Genomic DNA, 12,317 nt, shown 5'->3' on the forward strand with positions numbered 1-12,317 from the left:
GAGAGAGGCCAGTGGCAGAGCCAGGAGGGGATCCCCCAGACCCGGACTCCAGTAACGCATTTGTAAAATATCATTGCAAAAATGAAAAGATGACAACAGATTAAAAAGACTCAAACACAGCTGGGTGCTGTATGTTAATGAAAAGTTTTTACCCTTTCTTACAGTTTTCGGACACATACAAATGAAAACACCCGTCTCACTTACCCACTGTGAAAAACATTCTTATGCACTGGGATGTAGGGTCTGGCTTAGTAATTAGAGGAGTCGTCAGATCTAGTGGACAGAGTGGGCATCCGGGTTGGGGAACTCCAACGTTCATTGTACTCAGAGACAGTGTAACTGCCCATGCCTTGTTTTCCCCCTGTGATACTTCTTCCTTGCTGACTTCACATCTCTTTGATAACTTCATATGTAAACAGGCATCCATTGTATTAGCTTACAATGTTTAATTTACATCTGTCAGAGAGAGAGGTCAGTACACTTCTTTTACCTGACCAAAAACTTGTTTTCTTCACTTCTCTGGTGGGTCAGACAGTGGTACAGACTCGAAGAACGTGTTTTCATGATATTTACATAACTCGTTACATACTGTCTGTACGTATATTTCACAGTAATATTAATGACCAGTGTGATCCCAGCTTTTATATAAGGCCTCACATTATGTTCTTTAGTGATCGGAATGTGCATACCAGAATAAAACCATTCCTGTAATCTTCTTGTCAATTGGCAGAGTTTTTGGGTCATAACCTTATTGAATTAAGTTAGACTTTATTGAACTACATTTAATATCTTTGGGGTCCATTGTATTACAAATGCAATTGTGTATGCATTTCTGATGGGTTGGATCACAGAAACCCCCTTGGGAACTGCCAACTGATGTGCCAAGACTACTTCTGTCCCTGCCTTCCCTCTGCCACTTCAGGACCCCAGCATTCTGTCTTGCTGAGCCAGACACACACATTTGCTCCAACACAGACTCAGGGTCTGAACCAAGTGCCCAAAAGCTGCAGGCTTAACTGAAAGCAACTTGCTGAAGTGAAACTCCCTTGGGAACTGACAACTGATGTATCAAAACTACTTCTGCCCCTGCTTTCCTGCCCTGCCAGCCTGGGACTTTAGTGCCCTGCCTGGTCTGAGCCAGACCTGCTAGCCTGCTGCAAACCCAGACCCAGGTCTGAACCACATCCCCTAACAGCTGTAGGCTTGACTGAAAGCAGCTTACAGAAGTGTTCTTATCTTTAACACTCAGACGCCTGTCTCCCAGTGCGGTCTAAACCCAAATAAATATGTTTTACCCTGTAGAAAGCTTATACAGGGTAAATTCATAAATTGTTTGCCCCCTATAACACTGATAGAGAGATATGCACAGCTGTTTACTCCCCTCCCAATGTATTAATACATACTCTGGATTAATTAATAAGTAAAATCTGATTTTATTAAATACAGAAAATAGGATTTAAGTGGCTCCAAGTAGTAACAGACAGAACAAACTGAATTACCAAGTAAAATAAAATAAATAAAATAAAATAAAACACACCAGTCTATGTCTAATCCAACTGAACTCAATTCTCATTAGTTCCAAATGCTCCCTTTTACAGACTAATCTCCTTTTAGCCTGGGTCCAGCAATCACTCACACTCCTTGCACACTGTCTTTTGTTCCAGTTTCTTTCAAGTATCCTGGGGGGTAGAGAGGCTCTCTCTTTAGCCAGCTGAAGACAAAATGGAGGGGTCTCCCACGGGCTTAAATAGACTTTCTCTTGTGAGTGGAGATCCCCTCCTCTCTCCTATGCAAAGTCCAGCTCCAAGATGGAGTTTTGGAGTCACCTGGGCAAGTCACATGTCCATGCATGACTGAGCTCCTTACCTGCCAAGCCACATTCCTGGGAACGCCCAGATGTGGATTGGTGTCTCTAAGTTCATTGTTGGCTTAAGTGTTTCTTGACTGGGCATTTACTGAGAATAGTCTTTTCTCAGGAAGCTGACCAACTGCTTCACTACAGCCTACTTAGAATCAAACAACTATGCAGCCAATATCCATAACTTCGAATACAAAAATGATATATGCATACAAATAGGATTTATAGATTCAATAGATCATGACCTTTGCAGAGATTTATTGCATGGCATATGTAGCATAAAACACTTTCTAGTTATGTTATATATACACATTCATAAACATATTTCCATAAATCCCTACGGGGGGTACTGTCACAGCATTATTGTAGGGTTGTATGAAACTTTTCTAGGAGACCAATGTGAAAACTGGGGAAATGTAACTTCAAAAAACTGTTTGGGACAATGCTTGTGAAGTGGGTTCCCTAGGAGGTACATGGGAAGCCTTTTGTAGTTAGGCCCTGCAAGAAAAACCCAGTGTCTATGGAACATGTGCACCTGGAAACTCCAAATCAAAGACTCCCCAAACTCTATAAAGGATGGACTAAACTTTTCATGCGTGTGCTAGTTCTGAGCTGAGGTTGTTGTGAATTTGTGACCATGAAAGAGACCCCCTTTGCGGGGTAAGAAGGACTAATCACCTGCTCAAGCTCATGCTGGAGTTGGGGTGATCCATGGTAAGCACAAGTGCAGATTCTTTTATTGTTTTCATGTTTTCTCTGTAATGCTTTTATCTATGAACAAACGCATTAGCATAGAAAGAGCTGTGCAATAATTTAACTGTGACAAGTACGTGGCTATTAGTTTCTGAAGAGAAAGCAGGCCAGTGTGGTTAGGCAGTCTGTCTTGCTGGTGAAAATCACAGTATAGTCATAGAACTATGCAGCCTGGGAAAAACCCTGGTCAGAAGGGAGACCGACATATTTCCACCTCAGAGAAATGATGGCTGGGGAGCTGGAAGCGTGGTCTGAGTGCCCTTGCTAGACTATAGAGGGGGAAAACCGGTGCAGCTGCTGTGAACTGTGCCAGTAGCCATTATGAAAAATGGAAGAACTTTGAGAGTGACCTAGTTTAGCCTGATAATAATAACAACAACAATAACAATAATAATAATTCCAGTCAACAGCAGGAAAATCATTATAATATCACAGGAATATGCAGTTAGGGTCACCAGATAGCAAGTCTGAAAAATCGGGACAGGTGTGGGGTATAATAGGTGCTTATACAAGACAAAGTCCTTGTGACACAGGGCCAGAAAGGGTTACACACTAAGAGGCTAACTGACCAGATTCAACCTTTAGAGAAATGTTCATAGATAATGATTGTGGGTTTTGTGTGTTTACACGTATCTTGTTAGAAGTTGGCAATGTAATCAAATGGGTCCTGTCTGTTGCTGTATTCTGTTAATTCAGAGATCAAAAGGAGATGTTAACATTTAGATGGATTGTAAATGTAGTAATATTATTGACTTTATTTCTCTTTGAAGTATGTACACAGTGTTTCACCTATTATTCACTCACTGTCAAGAGGCTGCCAGGGGACTATAAAAGGAGTTCCTGAGCCCTGTTCCTGTATCTCAGATCTGTTTAATCTTCATCAGGGAAGATTGTCACAGGACTGAGGTTTCCAGCTGCAGTCTGGATCACCTTGATATTGGATATTGGACTACAACCTATGAAACGAATTCAGAAAGAACTTTTTGCAACTCTGAAGCTCACCATCTCTGCTATGAATCTGACTTAATCATTTAATTCATATCTGTATGTGTAATGATGTGTTAACCAATAATCTCTCTCTCTCTTTTCTTTTTTAATAAATCTTAGTTTAGTTAATAAGAATTGGCTGTTAGCGTGTGTTTGAGTAAGATCGGAAATATTCATTGACCCGGGGGGGGGGGGTAATGTGTCTGATCCCTTGGGATTGGTAGAACTTTTTTACATGATGAATAAGATTTTCAGTAATTCTCATCATATTTGACTTGGCTGTCTGGGTGGGAGCCCAAGGCTGGATTGTTTCAAGAGAACTGTGGTTTTGGTTTCTGGGTAACCAGTAAAGTATTATAGAGAAGCTGCTTTGTTGCTGGATTGGGGAATCTAAACACTAGAATAACTACCAATCTTGGGGTTTGTCTACACCATTCTTTGCAGTTTTCCCTAATTAAACAATCTTAGCATGGGCAACCCTGGGACCCCGGTCACAGTCCCTAATATCAGGACTGTCCCTATAAAATCAGGACATCTGGTCACCATACACACAATTCAAAGAGGGAGCTGTCCAGGGCTACATTAAGGCAATCTGGGGCCATAAACACACCATAACATGGATCCTCTGCCCTCCTAACCCCATCCCAAGCTGTAGCCCCATTCCTCACTTAGAGTGACTCTCCTTTCTGACACAGTTGCCAACTTTCATGTGGTAAATAAGCACCTCGACTTTCACAATAAGCCAAAAATCAAGCTAATCCCATTTCAAAACAAAGACAAAACAAGCCAATCCCTAAGAACCTCAACACTCTAAGTGACTAGATCCCCCCAGTGTGCAGTCTGGGACTGTGGTGGTCCCGCTGTGCACCCCTGACTCTCTGCCCCCCTTGCCCCTGCTTGGCAAAAGCCGATCAAAAAAAAGAAGCAACAAGCTGCAACAAGCAACAAGCTACAAGCCAAAAACTAGCCAACAAGCAACTCACAAACCAATTAAGCCAAAAAGAAGCCCAGTTTCTGTGTTTTATTGCGTGTTTGGCATGTCTGTGCTTTCTGATAGGCAGGGACGGGGGTGTGAGACATACTTTTTCCTTCAGAGTCTCTTCTCTTCTCTAGAGAGGCAGAGATGGCAGTAAGAAGAGCCCAGTATTTATCCAAGCAGCTGAGGTGCTTCTGACCTAGGGAACTGGAGCAGGGCCAGTGCACTCTTCCCTCTTGCTGCATCCAAACTGGAGTGTCGTTGGCAGAGTCCCCCTGAACAGGACTTGGAGTCAACTGCCACACTGAGATGCAAGAAGCTAGCCTATCCTCTCAGATCTTGTCATTCAGGTTTGTTGCACATTCAGGAAAGCATGAGTTATACACTGGGCAGTTGCCTCTCTCTAAGCAATTGTTTCAGGCTCTCTGCAGACTCAGGCAGATAACACTGCATTGGTCACTGTAGGCTCATGGTTTCAACCTTTCTGTCATAAAATAAACCTTTTTTTCTTTTTAATTGGGAGCTGAAATTCGGATGTAAATCTGTTGAGTCCATGAGCTGGGGTTTAGCATCAGTCTTTACTGACTGTGATTTAAATCGGCTCAGACTGTATCGTTCTTATTCAAGAGGAAGCTCACAACATCCTGAACCCAGTGGCCTTTACTGTCTTCAGGTGGGGGTAGTATATTGGTTGGCTAGTAGCTATTTTGATTTCAATTTTGAGATGTGTGGACTCAATTTGCTTCTGGCTGGCTCCATTTGTATTACATGCATTTAAATTTTAGTTCAATGTTAGGGCCCCAAGGCTGGGTATAGGATTTTTTGGAGACACTTAAATTTATGTAAATTAATAATGTTCTCAGACAAACAAAACAAAAGTCTATGTTACTTTTGCGTGAAAGTTGACAGTATATATCAGGAAATGAAGAGTAAAAAAACCCAACAAATATATTGTAATGATCTCAAAACCAACACCCTGAATTTAGAACTGTTCTCATTCAAAATAAATTCTAACATTTTAAGTAATGGACATTCACACTTGAGACAGAACGACCTAAAATACAGCAGCAGCAAAACCTGTTAGGTGCCTGACTCTAGGAGAGGGCTGAGAGTGGAGAATTTCAAGCAGAGATTGCTCTTTTGCAAATCTGAAAATCTTCTCTTTAATCCCTACTTTAAGGGCAATGTTTAACTTAACCGGAATGATGAAAACATAAATATCATCTCCATAATAAACACAGGTTATCATTTCAGAAAATGGATATTGGCAAAATGTTCTCTTCACTAGAACCTCAATAAAAAAGGACAACCCCCCGCCAGAAAAACTCATCCCGGAACAGCCAACCAACCAACCAACCAACCAAACAATAACATTAATTGAGCAACTTCCATTTCCATCATGCATTCCTCAGAGCTGTTCTTGCTTCTTTGTTTTTCAGGGCATAGATGATGGGGTTCAACATAGGGGTTAAGATGCTGTACTGGATGGAGAAGTGTTTGTCCAGAAATAATGGAGACCCTAAGTTTGGATTCATGTACCATAAAAAGCCTGACATATAGAATAAACTGATCATGATAAGGTGGGAGGTGAAGATGGAGAAAGGCTTTATGTCTGTCCTCCATGGGGCATATCCTCAGTATAGTGGAGATGATGTGAATGTAGGAGACCAGGGTGAGAAAGAAAGAGTTCATTCCAAATATTACAAAGGTTGTAAGAAGCACCATGCTTCTTATCATTGCAGGACAAGACCAATAGACAAGGGAACTGACAACTAAAATGGCTGATTCAGAAGTTTAATGTTAGTATGGGAATAGCGTTTAACTGTGCATACATGACACCCATTATCCATGCACTGACCACTAGCTGACTTCAGAATTGTTTGTTCATAGTCCCCATGTAGTGCAATGGATCACGTATGGCAGAATATTGATCAGAAGCCGCTACTGAAAGGATGAAAACTTCAGTAAAACTAGACACAATAAAAAAGAACATGTAGATGATTTCCTTAATTACTTGCTCCATTATCTTCCCTGGCACAGAAGTTAAACTAACTAGTCTGTAGTTTTCTAGGTTGTTTTTATTTCCCTTTTTCTTGATGGGCACTGTATTTGCCCTTTTCCAGTCTTCTGGAATCTCTCCTGTCTCCCATGATTTCCCGAAGATAATAGCTAGGATAATTGCAAGGAAAAAAAAGTTATAGTTAACAACCCAGGGAGACTGTGATGCGTTGGATCACAGAAACCCCCTTGAGGCTGCCAACTTATGTACCAAGGCTACTTCTGCCCCTGCCTTCCTTGCCAGCTTGGGATACCAGAACCCTGCCTGGTTGTGCCAGACACATTTGCCAGCCACAAACACAGACCCAGGTCTGAAGCATGTCCCACAAACTGCAGGCTTAACTGAAAGCAGCTTAAGAAGTGTTCCTGTCTCTAAAACTCAGATGTCCAATTCTCAATGGGATTCAAACCCCAAATAAATCTGTTTTAGCCTGTATAAAGCTTATACAGGGTGAAGTCATAAATCATTCACCCTCTATAACACTCCCCGCTTCAGATATTAATACATACTCTGGGTTAAATAATAAGTAAAAAGAGATTTTATTAAATACAGAAAGTAGGATTTAAGTGGTTCCAAGTAGTAACAGACAGAACAAAGTGAATTACCAAGCAAAATAAAATAGAATATGCAAGTCTATGCCTAATACGGTAAGAAAACTGAATACAGATAAAACCTCACCCTCAGAGGTGTTCCAGTAAGCTTCCTTTTATAGACTAGTCTCCTTCTAGTCTGAGTCCAGCAATCACTCACACCCCCTGTAGTTACTGTCCTTTGTTCCAGTTTCTTTCAGGTATCCTTGGGGGAGGAGAGGCTATCTCTTAAGTCAGCTGAAGACAAAATGGAGGGATCTTCCAGGTCTTCCTCTGTAGAATCCCAGCTACAAGAAGGAGTTTTGAAGTCACATGGGCAAGTCACATGTCCATGCGTGACTCAGAATTTACAGGTAGCAACCATGGTTCACGTTACCTTGAATGTCCTCAAGTAGACTTTTTAGGTAGATTGATGTCTTCTTGATTGGGCACTTAATTTGCACATTCCTTTCTCAAGAAGCTGACCAAATGCTTTACTAAGGCTACTTAATATCCAGCAAGTACACAGCCGATATTCATAACTTCAAATACAAAAATAACACATGCATACAAATAGGAGAAATAGATTTAGCAGATCATAACCTTTACAGAGATATGTTACATGGCATATGTAGCATAAAACATATTCCAGTTATGTCATATGTGCATTCATAAGCATGTTTCCATAAAACCTTATGGAGTGCAACGTCACAGGGACCTTGGGTATGTCTACACTACCCGCCGGATCAGTGGGTAGTGATCAGTCTATTGGGGATTGATTTATCTCATCTAGTGTAGATGGGATAAAATCGATCTCTGATCTCTCTGCCATCGACTCCGGAACTTTATCAAGGGTGAGAGCCGGAAGTGGAGTCGACAGGGGAGCGGCAGCGGTCAACTAGCCGCTGCCCTCATGGCCAGGTAAATCGACCTAAATATGCTGACTACAGCTACGCCATTCGCGTAGCTGAAGTCGCATATCTTAGGTCGACACCCCCACCCAGTGTAGACCTAGCCATTGTTATCTAGACTTGTATAAAACGTGATGCTGATCGTTCATATGCTGGAAGAAAGTTTCAAGCAATGTTATCTTTGTTCTCACTGATTGAAATTGATTGTATTATTTACACCATGAATCAACTGGCTTGCAACCATGTGATTGGGCACACACTTCGGCCCTAAATCACAACCAACTGTTGGTCCCCATGATGCAGACTGTGTAATTAATGGGAATTTCAAAATTAACTTTAAGGAGAACAAGATCATTTGAAAACCTCCTGTCTATTCATTCTATTTTTATTGTAAAGTCTTTGATATAATCAATAGATAGATAGATAGAGAATCTGTTTTTGTTTTAAATATTTTGACATCTATCTGGTCAAAATCTGTTCTCATTTTTGCCATTGTAAATCTGGAATACCCAATTAACATCTGTAGAATTACTTTGATTTTCAACCTTTTAAGGATAGCAAAGTTTAGACCACCAGAAAAAAAAGAAGCAACAATATTATTGGCACTGACTAGCTGGCTGACTTGCCTGCAAAAAAAAGCCAAATATACTGACGTTCCTTTCTAATAAGAAAAACAAGAGCAAGAGAGAAATAAATCTGGCCCACGTAGCATTCTTGGTTCCACAGTTAGAAGCTTTTGGAGTATGGTTCACAAAAATGTCAATGCTCCTAGGAGCAGCACTCCCCTGGGTATCATCAAAGTGCAATAATAACAACACACAGGAGCTTGCTATTCAGAGCAGGAAAGACCATCACCAACCTCTAAGATAAAATCTCATCATAGTTTATTATGATGAACTATTGAAAACCAAGTATTTAAAACATTTTTCTTATTTTAACCAATTTCTATAATAAATGTATGTCTCTACCCCGATATAATGTGACCTGATATAACACAAATTTGGATATAATGCGGTAAAGCAGTGCTCAGGGGAGGTGGGGCTCTGCACTCTGGTAGATCAAAGCAAGTTTCACCTATAACACGGTAAGATTTTTTGGCTCCCAAGGACAGCATTATATCAAGGTACAGGTGTATTTAAATGTATGTAAAAATTCTAGCATCCTCCACTTCATTGACGAACAGGATTGTAGCAATAAAGTTGGTAGCAAGTTTATTTCAGTCACTCATCTGATTTCTGAAGAGTTCTATCATGAGTAATTTTGCACACTTCCTTCTTCTACGACTCTTAGTTTCTTTTTATTTTTCTATATAGATATGAGACTATTTGGTTTTAAGTAGTATTCATCTTCAGTAGAGAATTATTCTCCCAGACTGATGGCAAACTATGATCCATAGTTACTTATATTACAAGGCTCTTATAAAGATGCTATCATAGGAGGTGTATTAGTTAGAGAACAGGACACAGAGATCACTTTTAGAAATCCTAGACAGACGTAAATGCTACACCGTATGCATGGATACAGTAATATGGACTCACAGAAGTAATGTTGTATCATAAATAGAGCAGGTATCTCCATAGCATTCATCCGAAGGACATCTGAAATGTGTGCTAGATAGATTGATAGACAGGCGACCGACCTGGTCAGGAAATAATATATTTCCTAGTAAAAATTTTGATGGAAACAAGCAATTTTTTCTTTCCTCAAAATATTTCATCTTGAGTTAGAAAGAAAGAAAGAAAGAAAGAAAGAAAGAAAGAAAGAGAATCTGAGAACAGATTTTTGTTCCACTTATGGGTTTTGCGGTTTTTGATGAAAACCTGAAATATTTAATAAAAATTTCCCACAGAAATTTCATTTCAGAAAAGAATTTTTTGTAAAAATATTTTGAATGAAATATAATGACCATCTTAGAGAAACAGATAATTTTGAATGCATGTACAACCTTGGTATGGGGCAGAGGTAATAAACCTGGAGACTGAAGACTTTTATTTGTCTCAAGATAAATATTGGGGGGAAATCAGAACCCCATTCACCTCCTGCTCTGAATCTCTTCTACCGACACACAACCACACACTTCCATGCCACTACATCACAGCCCAGGTCTCAGGGTGACAGGACCATTCAGCCTATGCACTGTATCCTAATACTGATGGCACAATGGCTTATCAGTGACCATAGTGATGGTGATGTTTTGCTGTGTAAACACATAGCCAATGACGACTCAGTACCAAATTCTAATCTTAGTTGTAACTCAATAGAAGTTAATATATTTATTTGGATTTAAACTAATGTAACTTAGATCAGAATCTGATTCCAAAATGCTTTAAACTAAACTCACTTTTTTGGGGTAGATTAATACTCATCAATTCACTTTACTTAGGTTACTGAATAGTATTACAAGATTCATTGTACCTATCAAATTCTCCTTTCATTTGTACCATTGTAATCCTTGTCCAGCTAGACTGGTACAACTCAGAGTAGAACTTGTTCCCATGTCTTCCAGCACCTTCTAATTTGACTAGGAGACTTGGAAGTTAAAAAATATCCATGAAAAAATCTGGCTTCAATTACATTGCCTTAAATCCATAGTATTGTTTATAATTGCAAGGTTCAGTCATGAGATTCTGTACCTTACTCCACAACTACTCCTACTGAGAATGAGGCAAATGAAGTGGATTTGACTGGGGAATTCAAGTGGAAAGGAGGGAGGATTGATGTATTGGGTTATAAATTTCACTGGAGGTTTAGGAATCAACATGAAAAAAAGAAAGGCACTAGTAAAAGTCAAGATATTTAAAGGTATTTAGGTACCAAACTCTCATTGAAATCATTTAAGTTCCTAAATACCTTTACAAATCTGGTCCTAATTCCTGTTGGTAATCAAATAATGTTCCGATGCACAGATGACATGCAAACAGACAGATAGACAGAGAGAGAGAGAGAAGCTCCTAATCATTCGTTAATCCAAGATGTAATTGGTAATTTTTGGGCCAGATGTGTTTATGCAGAAGATGAGGTGCCTCGTAATTTACAGATTTATCCGGCTAATCCCATGGAGAGAGAGAACCAGACAGTGGTCATTGAGTTCATCTTCCAGAGGTTCACCAGCCTGCCACAGTTCCAGATCTTGCTCTTTGTGCTGTTCCTAATCATTTACCTCCTCTCTCTCATGGGCAATGTGCTTATCATCCTCATCATCCTAGTGGACTCCCACCTTCACACTGCCATGTACTGCTTCATCTGTAACCCTTCTTTGGTGGAGGTCTGGTACACCACCGTCACAGTGCCCAAGATGTTGGCCAGCTTCCTGGCGGAGTAGAGCATCATCTCTGTCTCCGGCTGCATTGCCCAGTATTACTTCTTCTTCTCCTTTGCTGCCACTGAGCTGTTCCTCCTGACAGTCATGGCTTACGACCGGTACTTGGCCATCTGCAGCCCACTGCATTATGCCACCATCATGAGCCCTAGCACCTGCCAGTACTTAGCTATGTTATGCTGGCTCACAGGGTTTGTCTGTCCCACATTTGCATCTTTCATGCTTGCCAGGATTTCCTTCTGCACCCCCAACAGGATTAACCATTTCTTCTGTGATGCCGATCAGCTGTTTAGGCTCTCATACAACGACACCTACTCCATACAGGCAGTAGGCTATGCCTTCAACACTATTGTCATCATGTCTGCTGTCCTCTTCACCATGGCCTCTTACTTCCAAATCATAGCCACCATACTGAGGATGTCGTCAGCTGCCGCACGCAAGAAGACCTTTTCCACCTGTGCTGCGCACCTCTCTGTGGTCACCATCGATTTCGGGACCCTCATTTTCATGTACATCCGCCCTGCAGTGAAGTATGAGTCTAACATCAATAAAGTGGTGTCAGTTTTCTACTCGGTGATAACGCCACTGCTGAATCCGATCATATACACACTGAGGAATAAGGATGTGAAAATAGCCCTGAGAAAAACATTCTTGAGGGTTAAGTTTCAGAGCATCTAACCTTGCTTCCTCACCCCTTCTCTCAATGTCCTGTGTCTCTCCATTCCACCTTTTATTCCTATCGTCCTATACATCTTTCCCTCCAAAATGACTACTTCCACTGATGTGACAGAAAGACATAAGACATTTTCAGATGTAACCAGTGATTTTCAATATCTCAATTTTGGGGTGTTCTTCTTGAAACACCTTAAAAGAGCCTGATATTTA

The 12,317-nt window shown here is 40.6% G+C and overlaps 1 pseudogene; it reads left to right on the forward strand.

Moving 5' to 3' along the window:
- Window positions 1-11,168: 11,168 nt before the first annotated feature.
- Window positions 11,169-12,110, forward strand: LOC127040870 (olfactory receptor 6N1-like; annotated as a pseudogene).
- Window positions 12,111-12,317: the final 207 nt, after the last annotated feature.

This window comes from Gopherus flavomarginatus (genome assembly GCF_025201925.1).
Source record: "Gopherus flavomarginatus isolate rGopFla2 chromosome 11 unlocalized genomic scaffold, rGopFla2.mat.asm SUPER_11_unloc_1, whole genome shotgun sequence".
NCBI classification, from domain to species: domain Eukaryota; kingdom Metazoa; phylum Chordata; order Testudines; family Testudinidae; genus Gopherus; species Gopherus flavomarginatus.